Consider the following 9,792-nt stretch of genomic DNA (forward strand, 5'->3'; position numbering starts at 1 on the left):
GCACTGTCATGTCTGAGTTTCCCCAGCCCACTCCCACACCTACTGACTCTGGCCTCCCTGCCCCCTCCTCCAACAAAAATAAATACTTTCTCCAATCAGTACCTCAGGGAAGTTTCTAAGCAGTTGTAGAGGCTCGAGATGGAGACTGCCCACCCACTCAGCCCCGAGCCTGGTGCGCGCATGTTTCTCTGACCAGAGGGGGGCCTGCGGGCCCTGCAGGCCTCTCCCAGGGCCTCCGTGAAGCAAGCCGAGCCACTTTGGAAAAGAGAATACTTTTGTACCCAATGTTCACAGATGCTGTTGGGATGTTATCAATGTAAAGACTCCGTTACTAAAAAGAAAAAAACTAAAACTCTTCATTCCAAACCCGGGCCTGCACTCAGAAATGAAATCCGGTGACACTGTCCAAAAGAGAGCTGTAAGGCCACTTCACTCAGCGTGGCACCTGCCCATGCCCTGCCCTGCTTTGAGGGCCAAGCATGGCTTACAGGTGTCTTAGGGAAAATTCCACGCATGTACAAAAGCAGAGAGACACTACACTAAACCCCCATGGACGTCACCCAGGGCTCACAGCAAATCTTGTTTTCTGTCACCTCGCCCGCTCTCTGCCAACGCTGGCACCTGGAAAAGGTCCCCAGGTTAAGCTGGCCTGCGTCGCTATAGAAACGCTCACCATGTCGTCCCAGACACTTTGCAGTTGGTTCCGTTGCACACGTTTTCCAGAGCATTGACGTCATCAGGACCAATAGGTACTGCTCAGCCACTCGGGGTCTGCACCCACTTGCACAGCTATTCCAGCGACCCTGGGCCCCTGTCAAAGCAAACCCCGATGCCACGGAGGCCCTCTGAGAAGCCTTAGTTTGAAAAATGAAAGGAAGGAAAATCTGACCTGAGGAACCTGTCGGGGGGTGGGGGAGGAGGGAAAGTTCTTATTTCCTAAGGAAGTCAAAGTGAGCGGGAAAGCAAAGAGCAGGAAGCACCAGGACTCCTGGCTGGTGGCCTCCGCAAGGCCCTGGAGGCCACAGAGCCTGCTGGGGTTAAGGTTATAAATGAGCTGTCACTTTAGAAAGCAGAGAACAGGGCCCTGAGGCAATGAACTGAGATCAGGCCTGTGTGACTGAGGGAAGATGAGTGTCTGTGGCGCCAGGGGGCGGCGGGGATGCTCACCTGCCTCCCTCTGTGGCTGAGCCAGCCTCCCTCAGCCTCTGTGCCCAGGGCTGCTACACTGGAGGTGGAGGGGGCACATCCAAACTGCTCCCAGGGACAGCCTCTCTGCTGTGAGGCCTCAGTTCAAACCCCGCCCAGCGAGAGGGAAGAAAAGACTCTTGTCAGAGGCTAAGTCGAAGCAGGAATCTCCTTAAGAGGGAAGATGAAAATGTTAACCTTTTTTGCTTCCTCAGAGGGCAGTGAAAAGGACCGCTGTTCTGAAGGATGGTGACTGTGGGCACACACTGGGCTCTGGGGACATGATGTGCCCTTGGCCCGGGCGCCCAGGGCGGGGAGTTGGGAAGCACTGGCCCTCAGCACAGGGCAGGCTTTCAGACAGCTATTCCGGGGATCAGCACCTCGCCGGGTGCCCACCAGGCTGGGAGCTGACCCCGCCCATGGTGGGGGACAGGGCCAGGCCTTGGGAGACCTCCCCAGACGGCCCAGTGCACCCCGCTTGCTGGGTCCAGCTCATTCAATTGCTGCCACAGGAGCCCTGGGGACTTGAATAGAAGCTCATGTCTGCCAACAGAGGGGACTTTGTTTCCCGGACAGGGCTGGGCTTTTCTCCTCCTCTCTCTGCATGGGGGAACAGGGCTACTGAGTGGAGTGTATGTTATTGTAATCTCCAACTTGGCAAAATGTAAATGTGAGAGTTCACAGTGACGGGAAATAGATGGCATTTTCTCTGCGGGCCGGCATCAGCCACCACCCACTCAGACCCAGGTGGGCAGCTCCCCTCAGAGGCGTCCTCCTCTGCGAGACCTAGGAGCCCCCACACCGAGCAGTGGCAGGATCTGCACACAGGTCAGAGGTGAGGCGCTGCCCACTGAGGTGGTACCACCTGGCTTCGGAAAAAGGTACCACTAGAGACCTTTGCCACAGCAGCACCTGGGCTCCACTGTGCCCTGACACCCACCCACGGGGCGTGCCCAGCCTGATCTGCCCACTGCTTGTCTACCTCCCCTCCCCAGATAAAGAGTTTCCCTGTTCCTGGAGCTTTCAGGGTGTCTCATTTAATCTTCATGACAACAAGTTCATTCATTCAATCAATCATTCATTTATTCAACAACAGTTTAGAAGCCACCATGAGGACTGCCTGACTTGGCAGCCGCCATGTTGGCCTCATGGCTGTGCTGCTCCTTCTGGAAAGATATAAAACACAAACTCTTCCCCATATTATTAATCTGATAAAACTCTTCTGGTTTGTGCTTCCTTCCACCTAGCTAACTCGGTGGAGACTATTGTACAGGAGGCCTGATGGCTTTCGGCTGCTGTACGACCCTGTGCATCGCAATTCAAAAAATTTAAAGTACAAAGAGTATGACTGAATTTGTTTTGAGGTGACACATAACATCCGTCTCCCCCTTTTTGTTTTAGTAATTGATTTTAAGAGTACGATTGGCTCTTTCCACTATTGAGTGACATCCATTTTGCCAGATTTGATTAGGTTTAAGTCCTCGGGGATTTACCCCTAAAGTTGGCACAGGGAGGTGGATAACACACTGAGGACATTGCTTCCAATAAAACATGGAAATTGTCGTTCTCAAATATCATTTTGAAGGCTGAAAATAAGTGAAAAGTTCCTCCAAATTAGTGTGCCCTATAGTAGCTGTTTCAATAATTTTGGCCATACTTACCACATAAGCACTACACTGTAGGTTGATGAGCTCCATAGCAAAATCTGTTAAGGCATAAATAAATATTTCTACTGAAATATAAGGGGTTTGAAGGACCTTTGCTCCCCTGCTGCAGTAGACCCAGCCTTTCCAGAACTGGATCTATCTGTAAAAATGGTTAATGCCTGAGGTATAACATTTCTTTTAATGTGGCAGCTAATACCATTCCCTGTGTTAGAAATAAGGCAAGCCCCCCAAGTCAGGGGTCCTGGTAGAACACAAAACATCAAACATTTTAACTTCTATGCAGAAGGGTGCACACACATGGTCTGGAAGCGCGCGCACATGGACCTTCTTTGCCCTTGGTCCTGGGCAGCCTGCAGCGACGCACAGCTGCTGACTGCTAGCGTGGCAAGGTGTCTTCACCATCTTTATTTTTGGACTGTTTCTCCTCTGTTCTCGGGGGCCACTGCTTTTTCTGTGGCTGGAGCAGTCCTGTCAGTTCCTCTATGGGATCCATTGTTGCAGGAATCCACAGGGGTTTGGAGTTTTCTGGAAATATACAAACATATTCTAGACCAAAGGTTAATAAAGGAATCTTTTCTATAAATTAGACTTGGGATCCTTTTGATTTTTGTCCAAACGATTTTTCCTTGGCTTATTTTGACACCATAAGATTTTATTGGTGTCTTGTTATCAGCATTATAAATGAAAAATAACTTTTAAAGTAAAAAATTTTAAATCAATTAAGGCTTGATGTAATTTACTTACAGGATATTTCTTACAGGATATTATTCTACTAACCCCCTTTTTTATTTTATTATTATGAGGCTTTTGTAAAATTTTTAATGCAGTCTTGATAACTTTTTATTTTTGCACAGAAATATGACTGCTTTGGATTCATTGCATGTTAAGCAATTTTACTATGAGATGAACTATCAGTAAAAGATTTTAGTTAATACTTTAGGAACAGTTTTTGTCCAATACAATTAAGTTTTTATCTGTTTCAAGATGGCGGCCCCTATGGTTCTTGGGTCAAAAAGGAGGACAAACGGATGTGGAGCAAGGAACCACTGGGGAAGACATAAAATAAACAAATAACTGTAAGAGAGATGAGTCAGTGGTAGCAACAATAACAATAACCACTAATTATTAAGAACTGGCGGTGTGTTGAGCATGTGGAAGCTCACTATCCTCCCGATTCCAGTGCCAGAGGTCTTAGCATCCAATTTTACAGTGAAGACTAAGTAACTTGGCCAAGGCCACACAGCTGGTAAGTGGTAGAGCTGACATGACAGCCTCAGAAATTCCCAAAGGCTGCTCCCTGAGACGCAGCGCTCAATTTTCAGAGGCCCAGGGGAGCAGTCAGCTGTGGATGGTGGTCAGAAGCCGCAAAGCAGAAATGCACTAGAGGCAGAAGCCCATGGTGGAGAGCAGGGAGCCCCCTGGGGTCAGGCTGTTTGCAGAGCCCTAGGCCTTAGGGCCCTCACATTGCCCCAGTCACTCTGGGTCCTCAATCCCATCCTGCTGGGCGGGGTCCCAAGTCAGGGCCTGGTTGCCTGGAAGGACCAGTCCCAACCAGGTACTTCCAGAAGTGACTTAGGCAGTATGGCCAGTGCATGCACAGCCAGTGCCCTATGGGAAAGGGCGAAAGAGCTTAGGCAGGGAATCAAATGGCCTGACCCTGGATCCTGCTCACCAATTGCACAAAGCTGATTAAGCCACTTGCTGTCACTGATCAAATGGTCAGAGCGAGTGAGGGTGAGGCCACGGTGTCCAGCCTGGTGGGTGATGAGCTGTGAGCAAGGAGCACAGGCAGGGGAGCATGCGGCCGGTGCATAGGCTGGAGCTCCACCTGGGAGGCATCTGCCCCGCCTGTGAGATGAGTGCTGTACGAGAATTGAGTGAGAGTTAAACAGCAATCCCATTTGAACCCGAAAGGAGGTCATCATTTAGTTTTGCTTGTTAGACAAGTGAGAATGAGAGAGAGTGACCTAACATCCAAAAGAGCAACTCTCCAGGGGCAGAACCAAAAAACAAAGTCCAGCATATTAACCAAGGTCAACAGCTGTGAAAAACGATGGCAGTCTGAAGAGGCCAGAAAGGGGGTGCATGGGGGGAGTGCTGCCATAGTCACTAATCCCCAGACCCTTTGCCCGTGACCTGGGGAGAGCTGTGAGGCGCTGTGTGAGCCTGTGGCTCCTCCACATTGAGACGAGGCTCAGATGGGGGACTTGGCCCTCTGTTCTCCCGGGACTTTGGTGAGAGTTTGTTCATGTTTCTCATAATCTCCTGCTTTGCTTGACAAACCAAAGCATAAACCATGGCTTTCTCCATCATGAAGCCCCGTGAGTCATCCCCACAAACCACTTTAGAATCCATGTGCTAGAAGACGTTCCCTTGGGCAGGAGCAACTGCTCAATGATGAGAAACTCTAGTGGAAAAATATCCCCAGAATCTGGGCTCCTGTTGACAATCACTCTGGAGAAAGTCACGTGGTGAGGCAGGCAGGACAAGTTGATCATGTATATGAGTATGTGGGCAGGTCCCCTCCACCACTTGCAGGGCCTGGGCGAGGCTGCCCATAGAGGAAGCTTCCAGACTTCCACCCTCTTTATCCAGCCACCCAGTTCTGTCCTTGAGTCACCCTCCCACCCCTCCCAGAGCAGCTGCCCTCAGTCACCCCTTGGATCTAGAGTGCACACAGCAACAGTGAGGAGTCCCTCTCAGGACCGGCCCAAGGACCCAGGCAAGAGGCCAATGGGAGCTCTGGAAGCCGCTCAGGCCAGCTGGGCAGAGTCTTCCAATACCTGGGAGGTGGCCCAGAAGCACAGGCATTTTCTAATGAGCACATCTCCTTGGCCCTCCAGTTTCCTCATCCTGTGGGTCAGGGTTCACTCAGAAGAGAGCCAGAGCAAATCTTCTCTAAAACAGAACACCCAGTCGGGGTCCCAGGTGATTCTAATGGCAATGCCACATGTGTGGAAAGTGGTGTGTGTGTGTGTGTGTGTGTGTGTGTGTGTGTGTGTGTGTGTCTGGTTCTTTCTCTCTAGTTTTCTCTCATACACACACGTGTACATACAAATGCAACCTCAAGTTTTTCTTCTGAAGTCTCACCTCTGGTGGGGAAGAGGACATCTTAAAATTATATTACATCAAAATTATGACAAGAAAGATTCATATTCATAAGAGATAATGTGTTGGTCTGCCCGACCTCCACTATGATGACATAATCACCATCACATTCCCAGAATGGGGTGAGAACAGGTTGCCCAGTGTAGGGCACTAGGCATGAACACCTTGGGGGTGGAGAGAGAAAGGGATGCCCTAGGTCAGGGGTCCTCAAACTTTTTAAACAGGGGGCCAGTTCACTGTCCCTCAGACGTTGGAGGGCCGGACTATAGTTTAAAAAAAAACTATGAACAAATTCCTATGCACACTGCACATATCTTATTTTGAAGTAAAAAAACAAAACGGCAAAAACACCCGCATGTGGCCCGCGGGCCGTAGTTTGAGGACGCCTGCCCTAGGTGATCAGGTATGAACCCAAGGCCAACAATGGAGAACTGTTTTCTAGCCTCCCTGTTCCATGTTCGTCCATGTGATGGTCAAGAGGAGACACAGAAGAGGTTCAGGAAGACAAATTTTATTACACTCACAGGTCCTGGAGAGGAGGGTCGCTGCACACCGGGCGTGGGGAAGCACCTTGTGGGTCAGGAGGCAGAAGACAGGAGTGATGGGAGAGCTTAGCCAGTGGTTCTCAACCTTTCTAATGCCGCGACCCTTTAATACAGTTCCTCATGTTGTGGTGACCCCCAACCATAAAATTATTTTCGTTGCTACTTCATCACTGTAATTTTGCTACTGTTATGAATCGTAATAGCCTTTATTGGAGTTTCCATGGAAAGGCAAGGCAGGGCAGGGTAAACAGCTGAGGATGGCTAGTTCGAATCATTACACAGGCTCTAATACAAACAATGCTCTTCCCCTTCACTCTGAGCATCTTTGTGAGCAGCTCTTTCTGGAGGTGGGCAGCCCCTGAGGCTCCTCCAGGTGGCATGAAGTTTTGGCAGCGATGATGACCTTGGGCTGACCCACCTAAAATCACTAATGAAATTCAAAACTGAACCAACCCTAAACTAAAGCACCTGATCTAACATCCTCCCTCCCACTTGCACTTCATGTCATGATGCTGGAGTTTTTGTGAGGCTGACTCGATTACTCCAGATGGTGTCAAAGTGTCATTTCAGGGTTGTTGCTCTCTGTGCACTTGGCCCCTGTGGCCTCAGAGAGCATGGCCAAGACATCAACACCACATGGCCTAAGGGTGCCGCATCTCATGCGAGGCTGAGAGCGGCTACAGGAAACCCTGTCCCACTGGGTCAATGCAGACAGGCCACCCGATGCATCAGGCCTCCAGACCATGGGAGGGAGGCCCACCCAGCCAGTCCAACAACAACAAAAAGAAAATGGCAAGCGGGGGCAGGCAGGGCCGCATCCAGGACGTGCTCTAGTTTACTCACTGGGTTGTCACCACGTTCAGGTAAGCACAATCCAGGCAAGTCCAGAGCCATCGCCCAGGATGACCTCGGGGGAACTGAGCTGTGTTGGACTGAAGGCTGAATGAAGAAGCAAGCCAGCCTTGCTGGCCGTCCCTGGGCCTTCTTCGCAACCACGCCTGCCACCTGCCCTTTCAGCTTGAGGGTGATGAGGCTCCATGGTGAAACTGGAGACATGCCTGCAAGGGCAAACTTATTATAATGGACCCTGGAGCAGATCATTTTTAACATCTCCCATACAATAAAATTATTTTCAGTAATAATAATGAAATAAAATTTAAAACTATGGCAAGAAAAAGACAACATGGTGACAGAAGGAGACTAGACTTTGTATGGTGAGTGCACAATGCAATGTGCAGTTGATATATTATAGAATTGTACACTGGAAACCTATATAACTTTATTGACCAATGTATCCCCAATAAGTTAAATTTAAAAAAGAAAAAAAGAAGAAAGAAAAAGACAGCAGACAGGATTGACCTTTGTATATGTAATTTTGCCAGTCAGAATTCTTTAATAAAAAGTAAAGTAAATATATAAAATAAAATTAAAAGTTATGGAATGATACTTTTTAATTACACTAATTTACTTTTAAAAGTGGGGACACACGTGAAGAAACACTTCGGAAAGCGTGAGCTCCGCAGGCTTTGGAGAACAACCACACCTAGACAGACAGAACTGAAGCAAAGCAAGTTCATTCTGCTATACTTTGTTTCCGAGCTGCTGTTTCAAACAGGAAGATGTAGTACCCCAGGATCTGGAGAAATGGACTACACCCAAAGCAAGCTCCAAAAATTCTGATTTTGGAATTTTTACAAAACTAGTCATGGAACTGATTCTAGGGTATCCTGGGTGCCTGTGTCACTAGATTGCTCCCAGATTAACTTCCATGTAGAATGCAATATCTATTAAAAATAAAAATGTGCACACTCAAAGCATATGTGTGTGTGTGTGTGTGTGTGTGTGTGTGTGTGTGTGTGTGTGTACATCACTATGAGATAACACTAACAGCAGCCATGTTTAGAACTTAAAAACAATAATAATTTGTGGGGGAAGGAGTACTTTATCATGGACATAGTTTAGAATTACTGGTATATAATAATAAGCTGACTGCCCTAGCCAGTTTAGCTCAGTGGATAGAGTGTCGGCCTGTGGACTGAGGGGTCCTGGATTCAATTCTGGTCATGGGCACATGCCCGGGTTGCAGGCTCAATCCCCAGTAGGAGCGTACAGGAGGCAGCCAATCAATGATTCTCTCTCATCATTGATGTTTCTATCTCTCTCTCCCTCTCCCTTCCTCTCTGAAATCAATAAAAATATATTTAATAATAAAAAAAAGCTGACCAATAGACAAATAGATCAATGGAACAGAATAGAGAACCCAGAAACAAACCCACATAGACATAGCCAACTAATTGTTGGCAAAGGAGCAAAGGTAACATGGTGGAGCAAAGGTAGTTTTTTCAACAAATGGTACTAGAACAACTGGACATCCACATGCAAAATAATGAATTTATTAAAGTTAAAAACTTCTGCTCCATAAATGACAATGCTAAGAGAATGAGAAGGCATGCCAAGACTAGGAGAAAATATGTGCAAAAGATACATCTGATAAAAGACTGTTATTTCAAATATACAAAGAATTCTTAAAATTCAACACTAAGAAAACAAACAACCCGATTTAAAAAATAGGTTGAAGACACCTCATCAAAGAAGATATGCAGATGGCAAACATGCACATGAAACCATGCTCCATGTTGTATGTCATCAGAGAAATGTAAACTAAGACAACGAGATACCACCACATGCCTATTAGAATGGCCAAAATCCAGGACACTGACAGCACCAAATGCTGACAGAGACATGGAGCAACAGGAACTCACACTCATTGTTGGCGGGCACGACACATGGTACAGCCACTGTGGGAGACAGTTTGGCAATTTCTTACAAAACTGAACATAATCTTTACCATACGAGCCAGCAATCACACTTCTTGGTATTTACCCAAATAAGTTGAAAACTTATGTCCATACAAAAACCTGCACACATATGTTTATAGTAATCCTACCTAATAAAAAGGTAATATGCAAATTGACCGTACCTTCAACACGCCCACAAGCCAATCAGAGCAAGTATGCAAATTTACCCAACCAAGATGGCTACAGCCACAGAGAGCAAGGTTTCCTAGGTAACAGAGCAAGCCAAGCTTTCTGCCTGCCCTTGCCAGGCCTAAGCCTCCACTCAAGCTACAAAGTTTCAATTATAGAAGGTAAACAAATTTAAACAAATGGCGGCAGAACGGAGCTTGAGAGAGCAAGCCAGGGTTGCCGGTGGCAACAGGGGAAGCAAAGCTTTCCGCACACCCTGTCCGGGCCCACCTGCTTAAGGCTACAAAGTTTCAATTATAG

This window comes from Eptesicus fuscus, chromosome 8 (assembly GCF_027574615.1).
Source record: "Eptesicus fuscus isolate TK198812 chromosome 8, DD_ASM_mEF_20220401, whole genome shotgun sequence".
Taxonomy (NCBI): domain Eukaryota; kingdom Metazoa; phylum Chordata; class Mammalia; order Chiroptera; family Vespertilionidae; genus Eptesicus; species Eptesicus fuscus.